Source organism: Ictidomys tridecemlineatus, chromosome 2 (assembly GCF_052094955.1).
Source record: "Ictidomys tridecemlineatus isolate mIctTri1 chromosome 2, mIctTri1.hap1, whole genome shotgun sequence".
Lineage (NCBI taxonomy): Eukaryota > Metazoa > Chordata > Mammalia > Rodentia > Sciuridae > Ictidomys > Ictidomys tridecemlineatus.
The window spans coordinates 131,669,065-131,680,902 of record NC_135478.1 but is presented as its reverse complement, the minus strand read 5'-3'; the positions used below and the strand labels follow the sequence as shown (position 1 = coordinate 131,680,902).

The window sequence follows — 11,838 nt, the reverse complement described above, 5'->3', positions numbered from 1 at the left end:
TAATTCTAGCCAATGGCAGCTATTGCCCCTTGAGTAAGCAGAAACATCCCGTCTATTAAAATACTTTCAAAAACTTTCATTTAACATCACTCAGAAATGACCAGGAAACTTGTCTGTCTCTGGTCTCCTCAGATGTTTTGTGCTCTGTATAAGAAGCTCAGTCAGAGCAGCCATGGATAGTAGACAGAGAAGCGCTCTAAGAAAATCAAGTTTATTTTACTCCCAGGTTCTGGAGATGGAGGTGCACAGCCCACCAGGCAGGGCAAGCTCAGGCCATGGTCTTTACTGGGATTTCTGAGGCAAAGGAAGGACAGGGCAGGGTGAGCAGTGTAGGACTGGCTGGTTAGAATAATTATGGTGGGCTCTGAGCTATGGGGGTGGTCCTTAGTTGTTTGGAACTTGGCCCTGGGATGATGAAGCATAGAAATGTTGTCTGAGGGTGGGAGTAGGGGCATGTAGGGTGTGGGGGGGAGATGGAGGTGGTCTGGTTGAGTATCAAGTAGTTTTTATATCAAAGATCTGCTCCCACTGAGGCCCTATGTGATAGCCAAGAATTGACTAGCTACCTTTCTTGGATCAGAAAGATGTCAAAACATTATACACAGAAAAAAATTAAAATATAAATCCTACAGCACTGGAAAGATGCCAGATAAAATTGAAATTCCTAGGCTGTGGTACTTTTCCAATACATAGGAAGAGAATAGAATAATGATGCCCTGCTGAAGCCCCTGATATGGGTAGTGCCTCCCTTCGGCCCCGGTGGGTCTGCTTAGTCTCCGAACTTGATGTTGAACATGATTCTCCTTAGCTAGATTGTTTGTATACATCAATGGTAACTTTTATCAGCTGCCACACATTGACTTTGGTCACCAAGACAGAGTTACACGCAGATTTTTAGATAGCCAATGTGAAACACTTGAGAATCCTTTAAGGAAGACTGCCACACGCTGGAGGACATTGGTAGTAGGTACTATCGTGTGTGGGGGTGGAAGGAACTGCTTTAGTCTTGAGTTTGTAAGCATCAAATTTGCAGGAATTTTCCCATGAACCATAGGCAGGTCTCAGACCAGAAAAAAACTGGAGTGGAGTTGTGTGCCAGCCAATAGGGCTGACCCAGGGGGATGCTGGCACTCGGCAGTGGGGAACCAGGTCTTGGCTGAGGAGGGGAGGACCTTATGGGGCCAGGGAGAAGCCGGGCTTTCATTACACAGGGCTGCTACTGAGAGATGGACCACTCTTTGGTCTCAGGAACTCAACTCCTTCACCTACTTGGGTAGAACTTCAGGAAATGGCTTTTCTATCCTCTTGATCCTTTCTCTTCATCTCTACTTTCAGCCACAGAAAGGGCAAAAACCATGACGAGGCTGGGAAAAGGTGGAGAGTCACAAAGAGAAAGAGGATAGAATCCCCTTCCTTTTTTTCCCCCAGGTCAAATGAGGGGAAAGCAAGAAGATTTGATTTTTAATGGAGGAGGAGTGTAATATAGCATAAGCATTTTTATTACTCATCCGAGACACTTATAGGGTCTTAGTGATTGGAGGGTGGCTAGCACAGTCAGCAGGACTAGCTTGCTGAGACCGGAGTGCATCCTGTTAGAGATGCGCAGCTGTCCAGGGACGGACAAGAGTCATTCACAGCTGCGTCAACCTCGTTGCTATTGCTGAGGGATCCCTGGTTCTTTGGCATCCCTCATCACATTCAGTGGTCACCACTACAGACCCACTGCCCATGAGCCATTGAGACTCACTGTACCAGTGGGAATGACTGCACTGTTTTGTTTAAACTGTGCTATTTGAGATTAGCTTTACTTTGCAAAATTACCGGTTGTAAAGTCATTCTTTGTTTTTCCCTTTGCTAAGTTCTATAACTCCTAAAAGAATAATCCCCTTTAAATTGCTGAGATATTAACTATGATAATCAACTATTTCAGGAAAAAAGAACAAAGAAAAAAATTATCTGTTCCCAGACCTCCTAAATAGTAATCTGTCTTTAGTTTTTCAGAACCGTGGAACACCTAGTGGTCTTCATATAACATTAAAGTCTGGGCCGAGGACTTATGAATTCTGTACTCCAATTAAAAGAAGAATAGAGTTGAGGATATGGCTCTGTGGTATAGTGCTTGCCTAGCATGCAAGATCCTATGGATTCTATCCCTAGTACTGCCAACACACACACACACACACACACACACACACATTTAATTTACATGAAAATAATGTGTTTATATAATGAATTATAGAACTGGCCAAGGTCAAATGTCATTTGTAATCCTAGGAATGTTTAAAATAAAAGCAGCCCCTGAAGATGTGCAACTCAGCACATGGCCCTCCTGTTTATTACCCCATTCCTCCCCGCTTTTCCTTCCCATAAAGACCCTTTCATGTACCTGAATTCTTTGAAATATCCATTAGGATGAGAGTTTGGCCATTTTCCTAATCAGCTAGCTTATCATGATTAAGCCTGATTTCCTTCCCGCTAACTCCAGTCTCCCAAGTATCAGCTGTCATGCAGTGAGCAGAACAGAATCTCGATCTGTAATACCAATGTGGTTTCTCTGTGGCCTCAAGTTGATGAGAGTAAGAATTATCAGAAGATGCAACTGTGAAGGTGCCTGGGTTGGTGACTCCAGAGCTCTCAAGTTACAGCTAGGAGACAGAGCAAGGTGAACAATCCCTGACCACATAGGACACCAGTGGTAATCTGGGTCAAGAGCCTGGAGTTCTGCGTTCTACCTGTATCCATCATACTCCTGACCCTGCTCCCCTCCACTGGGAATGTGGTTTCCCAGGCTGGGGCACTGGGGGAGTAGGGTTCAGAAGTGGATTTGTCCAGGCAAAACCCATGTTTGGTGCCTTTGAACCCAGATTCCTCAATGAGGGATAGGGGTGATAGATGTGCCTGCTCCCTCTTAGCAGCTGCAACAATATTAGAGGAACTTGAAGCGCTACTGCTCACCCCTTCTCCAAGCTGGATCCAGTCTGTAGCCCACAGTCATAGGAGACAGTAACAGGAAGCACAGGCAGCCTAGGACTCCAGTAGATGCCTCGATGGGGAAAAGAGGAATGGAGGACACAAGGCCTCATTGCTCATGATACAAACTAGCTTATGAAAAAGCAAAACAAAAACCAAACAGTGTTGGAATTTATTGACTTTATACTTCAAGACCAACATTAAAAAGACCTCAGGTGTGGCTCAGCACAGAGCTGACGTCTCAGTTGTGGCTTTTTGAGTGTGTGTGTGTGTGTGTGTGTGTGTGTGTGTCTGTCTGTCTGTCCTTGTTTCTCTCTGTATCTCTCTCTGTGCCTCTCCCTCCCCCTCTCTTTCCCTCATCCTTATCCTTAGAAGGCTGTAGCTTCCCTGGCTCTCAGCTCCAGCCATTTCTGGAAGCAAGAGCAGCATTCCCCCCCCAACATTCTCAGCAGGTCTTTTGGGTTGGCTGTGATTGGCCTGGTCATGTGTCATTCCTGAGCTAATTACTATGGCTGAGAAATGCAGCTCTCTGGCCAGCAGCTGTCATGTGGAACAGCACATTGGAAAGGGGAGACAGGTCCTCCCACCTGCCAAATGACAGGCTTAGCAGAGTGTCTGAGGCCACTCAGTGACATGATCTGATTTCTCCCTCTAGAATATAAGATGAAGGAGCAGAAGATGTGAAGATAATGAAAAAACAGAGCTCCAACCACCTATAAAATCCAAACTTTTACACCAGGAGGATAGAAATGTAGCTTTCTATCACTGTGACAAAATACCTAAGTTAACAAACTAAGAGGAGACCATCTTGTTTTCCTTTAAGCTGGCAGTGACTGTGGGTCCATGCACTCTTGAACCATGAAGCTACTAATCAGAGCTGGGTCCCTCTTGAGATTTTATTCTCTCAAAGTTGCCCTGAAGTTAAAGGCACAACCGGCCCCTGCAAGAGTTCCTCTACATCCTCAGGACCTTGAACTTTCCACAGTACTCAATGGTTTGATGATTGCTTCTCCGGAAAACTATGCTTCTGCATCAAGAATTGGTTGTTTATGAAAGCAAGCAGCAGATGTGAGGACTCCAGCAATTTAGGAACCTGTCATTTGATGCATCTTGCATCCAGTTTAACTACAAAAGGAGTTTTATCTTTCAAGATAACCTGTAGAATTGAAGCAGTTGGTGCTAAATTAAGTGTGGGAACAACAAGGGAAAATATGGCTGACACTGAGGGGTACCTGTGGGATGCTGTCGATATTCTAATGGAGTTCCTGCTCAATGTCACCAAAGAAGCAGGTTGGGGAAGTGGCTGTCCTTCAGTCTCAGCTAAGGATTGACAAAAATGTGGCTTTTCAGAATTTACAAGTTTTTCACAGTGAAAATTTCCATGCCATGGCTTACCAGAAGGCCTTGGGTAATTCCTTGTATTGTCCTGACTATAGGATTGGAAAAAGGACATCAGAAGAGCTACATTACTTCATTCAGAGCTATTTTACAAGCACAAGAATGACTTTGATTGGACTTGGTGAGTCATCCTGTTTTAAAGCAAGTTGCTGAAAGTTTCTCAATGTAAGGGGTGGGCTTGATTTATTTGGTGCAAAGGCCAAATATTGTGGAGGTGAAATTTGAGAACAGAATGTAGACAAGTCTTGTCCATTCTGTAGTTGTAGCAGAAAGTCTGCCATAGGAAGTGCAGCACATGCATTCACTGTTCTTCAGCATGTCCTTGGGATGCTGGACCACACGTCAAGAGGGGCAGCAATGTCACTACCATCCTGTACCAGGCTATTGCCAAAGGAAATCACCAGTCATTTGATGTTTCTGCTTTTAATGCCGGTTACTTGGATTCTGGACACTTTGGAATTTACACAATCTCCAAGGCTGCAGCTGCTGGAGATGTTATCAAGTAAAAACAATTGCTCAAGGAAACCTTGCCAATGAAGATGGCCAGACTTCTTAGAAGAAGCTGGAAGCTGGATACCTAATGTCAGTGGACATTAGATTTCCTGGATGATGTTAGATCCCAGGTGTTCTCTCTCTCTCTCTCTCTCTCTCTCTCTCTCTCTCTCTCTCTCTCTCTCTCTCTCTCTCATTTTGTTACCAGGGATTGAACACAGAGGTGCTTTATCACTGAGCCACATCCCCATCCCTATTTAATATTTTATTTAGAGACTCAGAGTCTTACCAAGTTGCTTAGGGATTTGCTAAATTGCTGAGGCTGGTTTTGAATTCATGATCCTCCTGCCTTAGCCTCCTGAGCCACTGGGATTACAGGCATACCCCACTGCACCTGGCCTAGTTGCTGGTTCTTATATGCCACCCTCCACCCTCCTTCAGCAAACTGACTCAGTGGCTGATGCTGATATCATAAATGCTACAAAGAAGTTGGTTTCTGGCTAGAAGTAGGTGTCAGCAAGAGGAAATGTGGTCCATACACCTTTTGTTGATGAATTGTAACACTGAAACAAATATTTCTGGGGAGAGAACAGAACGTTTTCTTAGCCCAGAGCAGCAAACACATGAAAGTCAAAAGTCTGTAATAATTTATCTTTTTTTTCTCAATGAGATAAAATATCATAAAAAATAAATGCAGGTAATTATTCCCAGGTGATCTAGAGTCAATAAGACATTCTGCTTAAATGTTAAAAAAAAATTAAGAACTTAAAGGAGAAAAGGTTTATTTTGGCTTATTGTTTCAGTCCATGGTCATTGCCCACATTATTTCAGAGTGTAGCAGAACAGTACATTGTGGCAGTAGTGTGTGTAGAGGAGTCTGCTTACCTCATAGTAGCCAGGAAGCAAAGAGGGAGAATAAAAGGACTGTGGTCTCAATATCTCTTTCAAAAGCATAGCCCCAGGGACCTAATTCCCTCCCACTAGGCTCCACTTCCTAAAGCTTCCACCATCTCCCAATACAGTACCACAGGCTGGAGACCAAGCCTTTAGACCATGGGCCTTTGTGGGACATCCAAACCACAATAAGGACACAGAAGAATCTGCCATGGCCTTGTCAATGCCTGGATCTGGACAGTAGGATGGAACCCTTCTCCCTGGGGGTGGATAGTGAGACGGACCAAGAATGGGGAAGGGCCATCAGCAGTTGTTCAGACTAACAACGAGATTTATCTCCCAGACTCTGGAGACCCAGGGACAGTAAGGGAGCCATTGGGCACAACAAACTTTCCCACAGCCTAGCAGAGTCACCTTCTTCATATCTGCTACCCACCCAAAAGTCCCCTCCACAAAGATCTCTGCATTAAACTCTCATGAGTATCTGGCAAAATAGGAAAAGAAGGACTATCCCCTTGTCAAAAGACAGACCTGGCTTTAAATTTTTTTCTTCTTCTTAGATATACATGACAGTAGAGTGTATTTTGACATATTATGTATATATAGAGTATAACTTATTCTAGTTAGGATTCCATTCTTGAGGTTGTACATGGAGAGCTGGGTTTTTATGGTTTTCCCCTTTCTGCCTCTGCTGCCAGGATGGAGAGCTCCATTTGGATCTTACAGACTGAGGTCCCCCATTGTATCTCCTGAAACATGGGGAGTCATAAGTGAACATACCAGAAGTATTCTTTTTTTTGTGTGTGTGTGTGTGGTGCTGGGCATTAGACCCATAGCCTTCTGCATGCGAAGCAAGCAGTCTACCAATGGAGCTATATCCCCAGCCCTGCATACCAGGAGAATTCTAATATCTCTATCTTGTAGCAACTTAACCTCTGGGTTTTCAGAATCTGGCTCATGGCTTCCTTCGAGTAGGAGATTAGCAGGTATTGGGTTAACTGAAGAGGAGAAAGAATTTAGGCCCTGAACTTAAAAAAAAAACAAGAAGAAAGAGAGAATTTGGAAAAGATTTTAGGGAAATCGAAGCCTGATGATAAACCTAGAAGTAACTCTTCCTTGCCTGACTGTGGTTTTCCATCTTGGAAGCCAAGCAGGTGTGGTTCATGGCCATTTCTTTGACTTGGATCCATCACTGGGGAATTTGGGGATGTCTGCCCAAGAAGATGGGAAGGGATATGTGGGCTCCAGTGGGCAGGACTTTCTGAGATCTGGACCAACTGTCCATGTCTTTTGGGAGATCTTGAAATTGATTTGGTTCAGGATCATTTTCCCAAATAGAGTCTGGGGCCTTGTGCACAGGGACTCTGGCTCCTGGTCCAATTAACTTCCATTAGCATGTAAGTCAGACTTGAGTCCCCAAAGACCAGTGTAGACCCAAGCAAAGGAAATTGTTTTTTTCTACCTTTACATTTTCAGATTGAAGATCTTTCAAGAGGCAATTTCAGAACATTTCAATTTGAGATTCATAGTTAAGACTAAAGTAGGCAAAGTAAATTATTAAAAAATCTTATGACTTCATGTGGATTTGACTGAGATATCCACTCTCTGAAGAGCTCTGTCCCAAATTACCTAACACTTGCCAGCTTGAAATGTCCACAGAAGACCACCTCTGGGGACACTTCACTATTTATAAAAGGTCCACCATCCCTTAGTAATTAAACCCTGTGAGGCTAGGGGTGTAGCTCAGTAGTGCAGTGCATGCTTAGTGTGTGTGAGGCCCTGGGTTCAAACCCCAGCACTAAAATAAAACAAAATCTGTGAAAGTAGAGATGACCTTCATGTTGCCCACTACTCTCTTTCCAGTGCCTGAAATATGGCTAATAAATAGTTATTAAACATATGAGTGATGAATTGAATTGAGTGAATGAATTCCTCTGTGGATCAAGCTTTCTTATATCTGGGCAGTTCTGGCTGTTTTTTAAAAAAAATGTTTATCTCTTCCTTCAATCTCCTCCTTGCAGCTTCTGCCCTTTGGGATGCACCATACAAATTGCTTTTCACTTCCTCAGAGGTTTGGAATAGATGTGTTGCCTGATCTACCTCGTTGCCCATCCCTTAGGGGATTTTTTTTTTCTTTTGGGCTCATCTCCTCCCACATTCTCCCATGATCCAGTCAGCATCTTTGTTTTCCTTCTTGGAACTGGTCCCAGGTATTTGTACTCCCTCTGTTCTTTGAAGGTGCTGTTCAGAAATGTGTGCAACACTGCAGTGTTCCCTGACCCCTCTGCACCCTGGCCCCTAACTGCCTGATGCCCCTGGACCTGCCTTATCTCAATATTGGTCCACGAACCCTTGCGACTTTGCATACTTATTTTACAGAAGAAACTGGTGTTCATTGAACGTGCCGTCCTAAGAGGGCTCTGTACAAACAGGGGAGGCCTGGGGAAAGGGTCTACTTCTTGAGAGCTCAGGTGTGCCCTCCCACCTTCTGGTTCTGTCATCACAACAGCATCTTCCTCCCTCCCTCCCTTCCTCCCTCCCTTCCTCCCTCCCTCCCTTTCTCCCTTCCTCCCTCCCTCTTTCCCTCCCTTCCTCCCTTCCTTCCTTTCTTTTCTGCAGTGCTGGGGATTGAAACCAGGGCCTTGTGCATGGTGGGGAAACACTCTACCACTGAGACAGGGATTTGTCAATTTTCCCAGGGTGGCCTTGAATTTATAATCCTCTTGCCTCAGCCTACCTATTAGCTGGAATTATAGGTGTGCCCTGTTACAACATCTTTCTTTGTATGATGGACAGCCAACCCCAACACTCCTTAGTGACCATTTTTGGACCTTTTTTGTTGAGGAATCTTTCTCCCTGAATTCTGTCTCTCCTCCCTCTGCCTAAGGTCCAGGCTCAGCACAGCCCCCAGGTCCCCAGGTCAGCCTTGTCCCACTGTAGGAGGTGACCTGTGTGCTTCTTTGAAGCTCCCGTGTGGTTGTTATCCCTCCCTTCATTTCTGATCATCAACTGCCTTTGATGTATACAGATCTTGTCTCCAGAGTCTAAGAGCAGTTTATTTTGTGGATGGATACAGGGTTCCCTGTCAATGAACATCCTGCTAATGAAACCAGGCCATTCATTCATTTATTCATTCGGTGACTGAGGGCTGAGTCTCTCTGGGCCATGCATTATCTCTGGTGCTGGGAACACACAGTGAACCCTCAGGCAGGGTACTCCCCTAATGGAGTGATGAAACATACCCCAGGTGCTAGGGGCTTGTCAACTTGTGGGTGGGAGTGGATGAGGTCTGCTAAGGAAGACACCTTGAGTAGACTCGGTTCTAGGACAAGGAGAGGCCAGGATCCTCCTGAGAAGTTGGTGATGGTTTTATAGAAACTTAATTATTTCACTGATCACATTTCTTTTTTTCTCTTTGGCTATTGGGAATCTTGGAAGAGGGTAAATATTTTGAGCTCCTAGGTCCTCACCTTTGCTGTTGTTCCTTCTTTGGCTTCTGCTTCTGCTTTTACTGTCTGGGTTGTATACAGGCCCTATGATTTAATATGATCTCTTTGGTGCCCTCATTCATTCCTAAAACAAGTCTGGGTCTAAAATTGTTGCTATACAGACAGAGATTTTACTGGACATTCATAATTACATGCAGAACCTAATTTCTGATAGAATTGACTCTTTTCTTTCCCAAGAAACTTTGAGGCATCACTACATTAAAACTACCAAAGAGAAAAAGCAATCAGGGGTTTCTTAGTTGGGTAGATGCCCCTTTTCAGGGAGGCGACCCTGGTGGTTGGGATTGGAGGGTTCTGAGCTCCACTTCTGGTGTCAGAAACTAATGCCTCTACTTTCCAGCTACCTGACCAGAGACAAACAGTTAAATTGTTTCTATATTGTAGACAGGCCTGGGACTGACCATTGCCCTGGCTGTGGTTTGAGATTGGCTCCAGCCACACTGATCCGTCAGTGCACAAGTGTCATTGAGACCCTTCTCTATGGGCTGTGAGCGCTGCACAATCCAGAGCAGCTTTGGCATTGTCACCATGACCTCTGCAGGGCCATCCCCATGCCTTCTGAAACCACTACTCTCTCCAGAACTGAGGCCATGGCAAGAATGACCTTGACCACCCCTCTGAATGTTTTATACTCCGGGCAGACAGTAATGCCAACACGAATAGCCTCCATATCCTGGGGATTTTTAAACAGTGAGTCTTGAACATGAGCTATAAGAATAGTCCCTATCATCTTAAAGGCCAGTCTTTCCTTAAACCTTAAAGAAAGTGTGTGTTTTACCACCACCAAGAGGTGGTAAAACAAGAGGTGGTATTCCCACTAGCTCTATTTTGAAAATCCTTAGAGGAGGACCACAGACTGTTAGCCCGACCAGGACTCGATGGGAGAGGAGTGGTTACCCAGAAGGGGATGCTGAGCAGATGATGAACATTCTTTGAAGTGGGTTTAGTGCCATCTATATAGGAGAAAAAGGAGGTGTGGAGAAATGAAGTAACTTTTCCAAAGTTACACAGTTGGTTGGTGGGAGAGGTGAAACAGAAACCTGTGCCTCCTCACCTTATATAATGCCTCTGCTCTTGCCTGTGTAACCAAGTTATTTCCTTGATCTGTGTATCTTCATCTCACCATTTCAATATAAATGCTAAATTGCAAAGGTTTAAATATTGTAATCTCATCCCTTTACATCTATTTCTTTGTTTTCTGCAAGTATATCAATAACATCACATTCAAGGAACCATAATTAAGTCTGTCTTCTTATTTGCTTTGGTATATATCAATAACTCCGGTTTTGTAAAAAGAATCTAATGGTTTTCTGTAGCTTTGGTTTTGTTTTGGTTTTGCTCCCACACATTTTTGGCATTTGATACCATCATTTTAAGGTCTTTTTAAAAGGTTAATCTTTAGAAAGAACACAAAATACAAATAAAGATACACAGATAGGTAAAAAAAAAAAAGAAAGTGTGTGTTTGTTGCATAAAAATAGGAACAAGACAGACTGGGTGACTCCATAGAAGTTTCTGAACTGGAGCTGAAAGCATCAAATGGATTTCTAAACCATGACTTCCAGACTTTGAAGTCTTTAATGAAACTCACTGCAAGTACATTTTATGGAGAAAATTGAGGCTCAGCGTGTTTTCTCTGAGGTCATGCGGCAAGGCTGAGGCCAGAATGAACACCACCTGCACCATCTTCCAATATCTCTGAAGTTAAGTGGGCCGGGTGGGGGGACCCCTTCTGCTTCTTATTCATTTGCTTTGACCCACTAAGCCCCATGTCTCTCTGCATTTAAAGAAAACCTAGCACATCAATGATTGGATAAATTATTGCAGCTGCTCATGCCTTGCTCTGGGCTGCAGTGAGCAACCCCTGCTGACTGTGCTTGTCTGGTGACAGAGCCTATGTTCTTTTAGCGGGAACAGCTGCTTCTCTGGTCACGGGTAAGCTCTCTACACAGCACTTCCTTGGGAAATTGATTCATTTTCAAATGCCAGCGCCGGACTCTTCTGATGTCAGTGCTTCTAATTAATCTCAGAGAGCAAATAGGGGACAGTTTTTGAGTGTCAGCTCGTTATCATGCTTCAGCCCCAGTGGTTGACTTAGCCTGGACTTTTGCGTCCTGCCAGCCAAGCCAGGAGCCTCTTGGGCTGCCCTGTCTCTTGCTCTGCACTGGTTGCACAGAATCCCCATCACACCTGCATTGGCACTGCCCACCTTGTTCTTCCTCTTCTGAAGGATAGTGTGTTGATTATCTGTGTCTACTTGCCTGGGCCTTGGTGTCCAGTTGTTTGGTCAAACATCATTCCAGACATCACCTTAGAGTATTTTGGGTATAAGGTTCACATTTAAGGGACTGGGGTTGTGGCTTAGTGGTAGAGCACTTGTCTTGCACGTGTGAGGCCCTGGGTTCCATTCTCAGCACCATATACAAATAAACAAATAAAATAAAGGTACTGTGTCCATCTATAACTAAAAAAATATTTTAAAAAATTTGCATTTAAATCAGTAGACTTTTTTCTTTATAATTATGTTGTATTTTTTATACTTTTACTTTTTATTTATTTGTATGTGGTGCTGAGG

At 44.1% G+C, this 11,838-nt stretch overlaps 1 pseudogene; it reads left to right on the top strand.

Moving 5' to 3' along the window:
• Positions 1-3,828: 3,828 nt before the first annotated feature.
• On the top strand, positions 3,829-5,421 carry LOC101964625 (cytochrome b-c1 complex subunit 2, mitochondrial-like; annotated as a pseudogene).
• Positions 5,422-11,838: the final 6,417 nt, after the last annotated feature.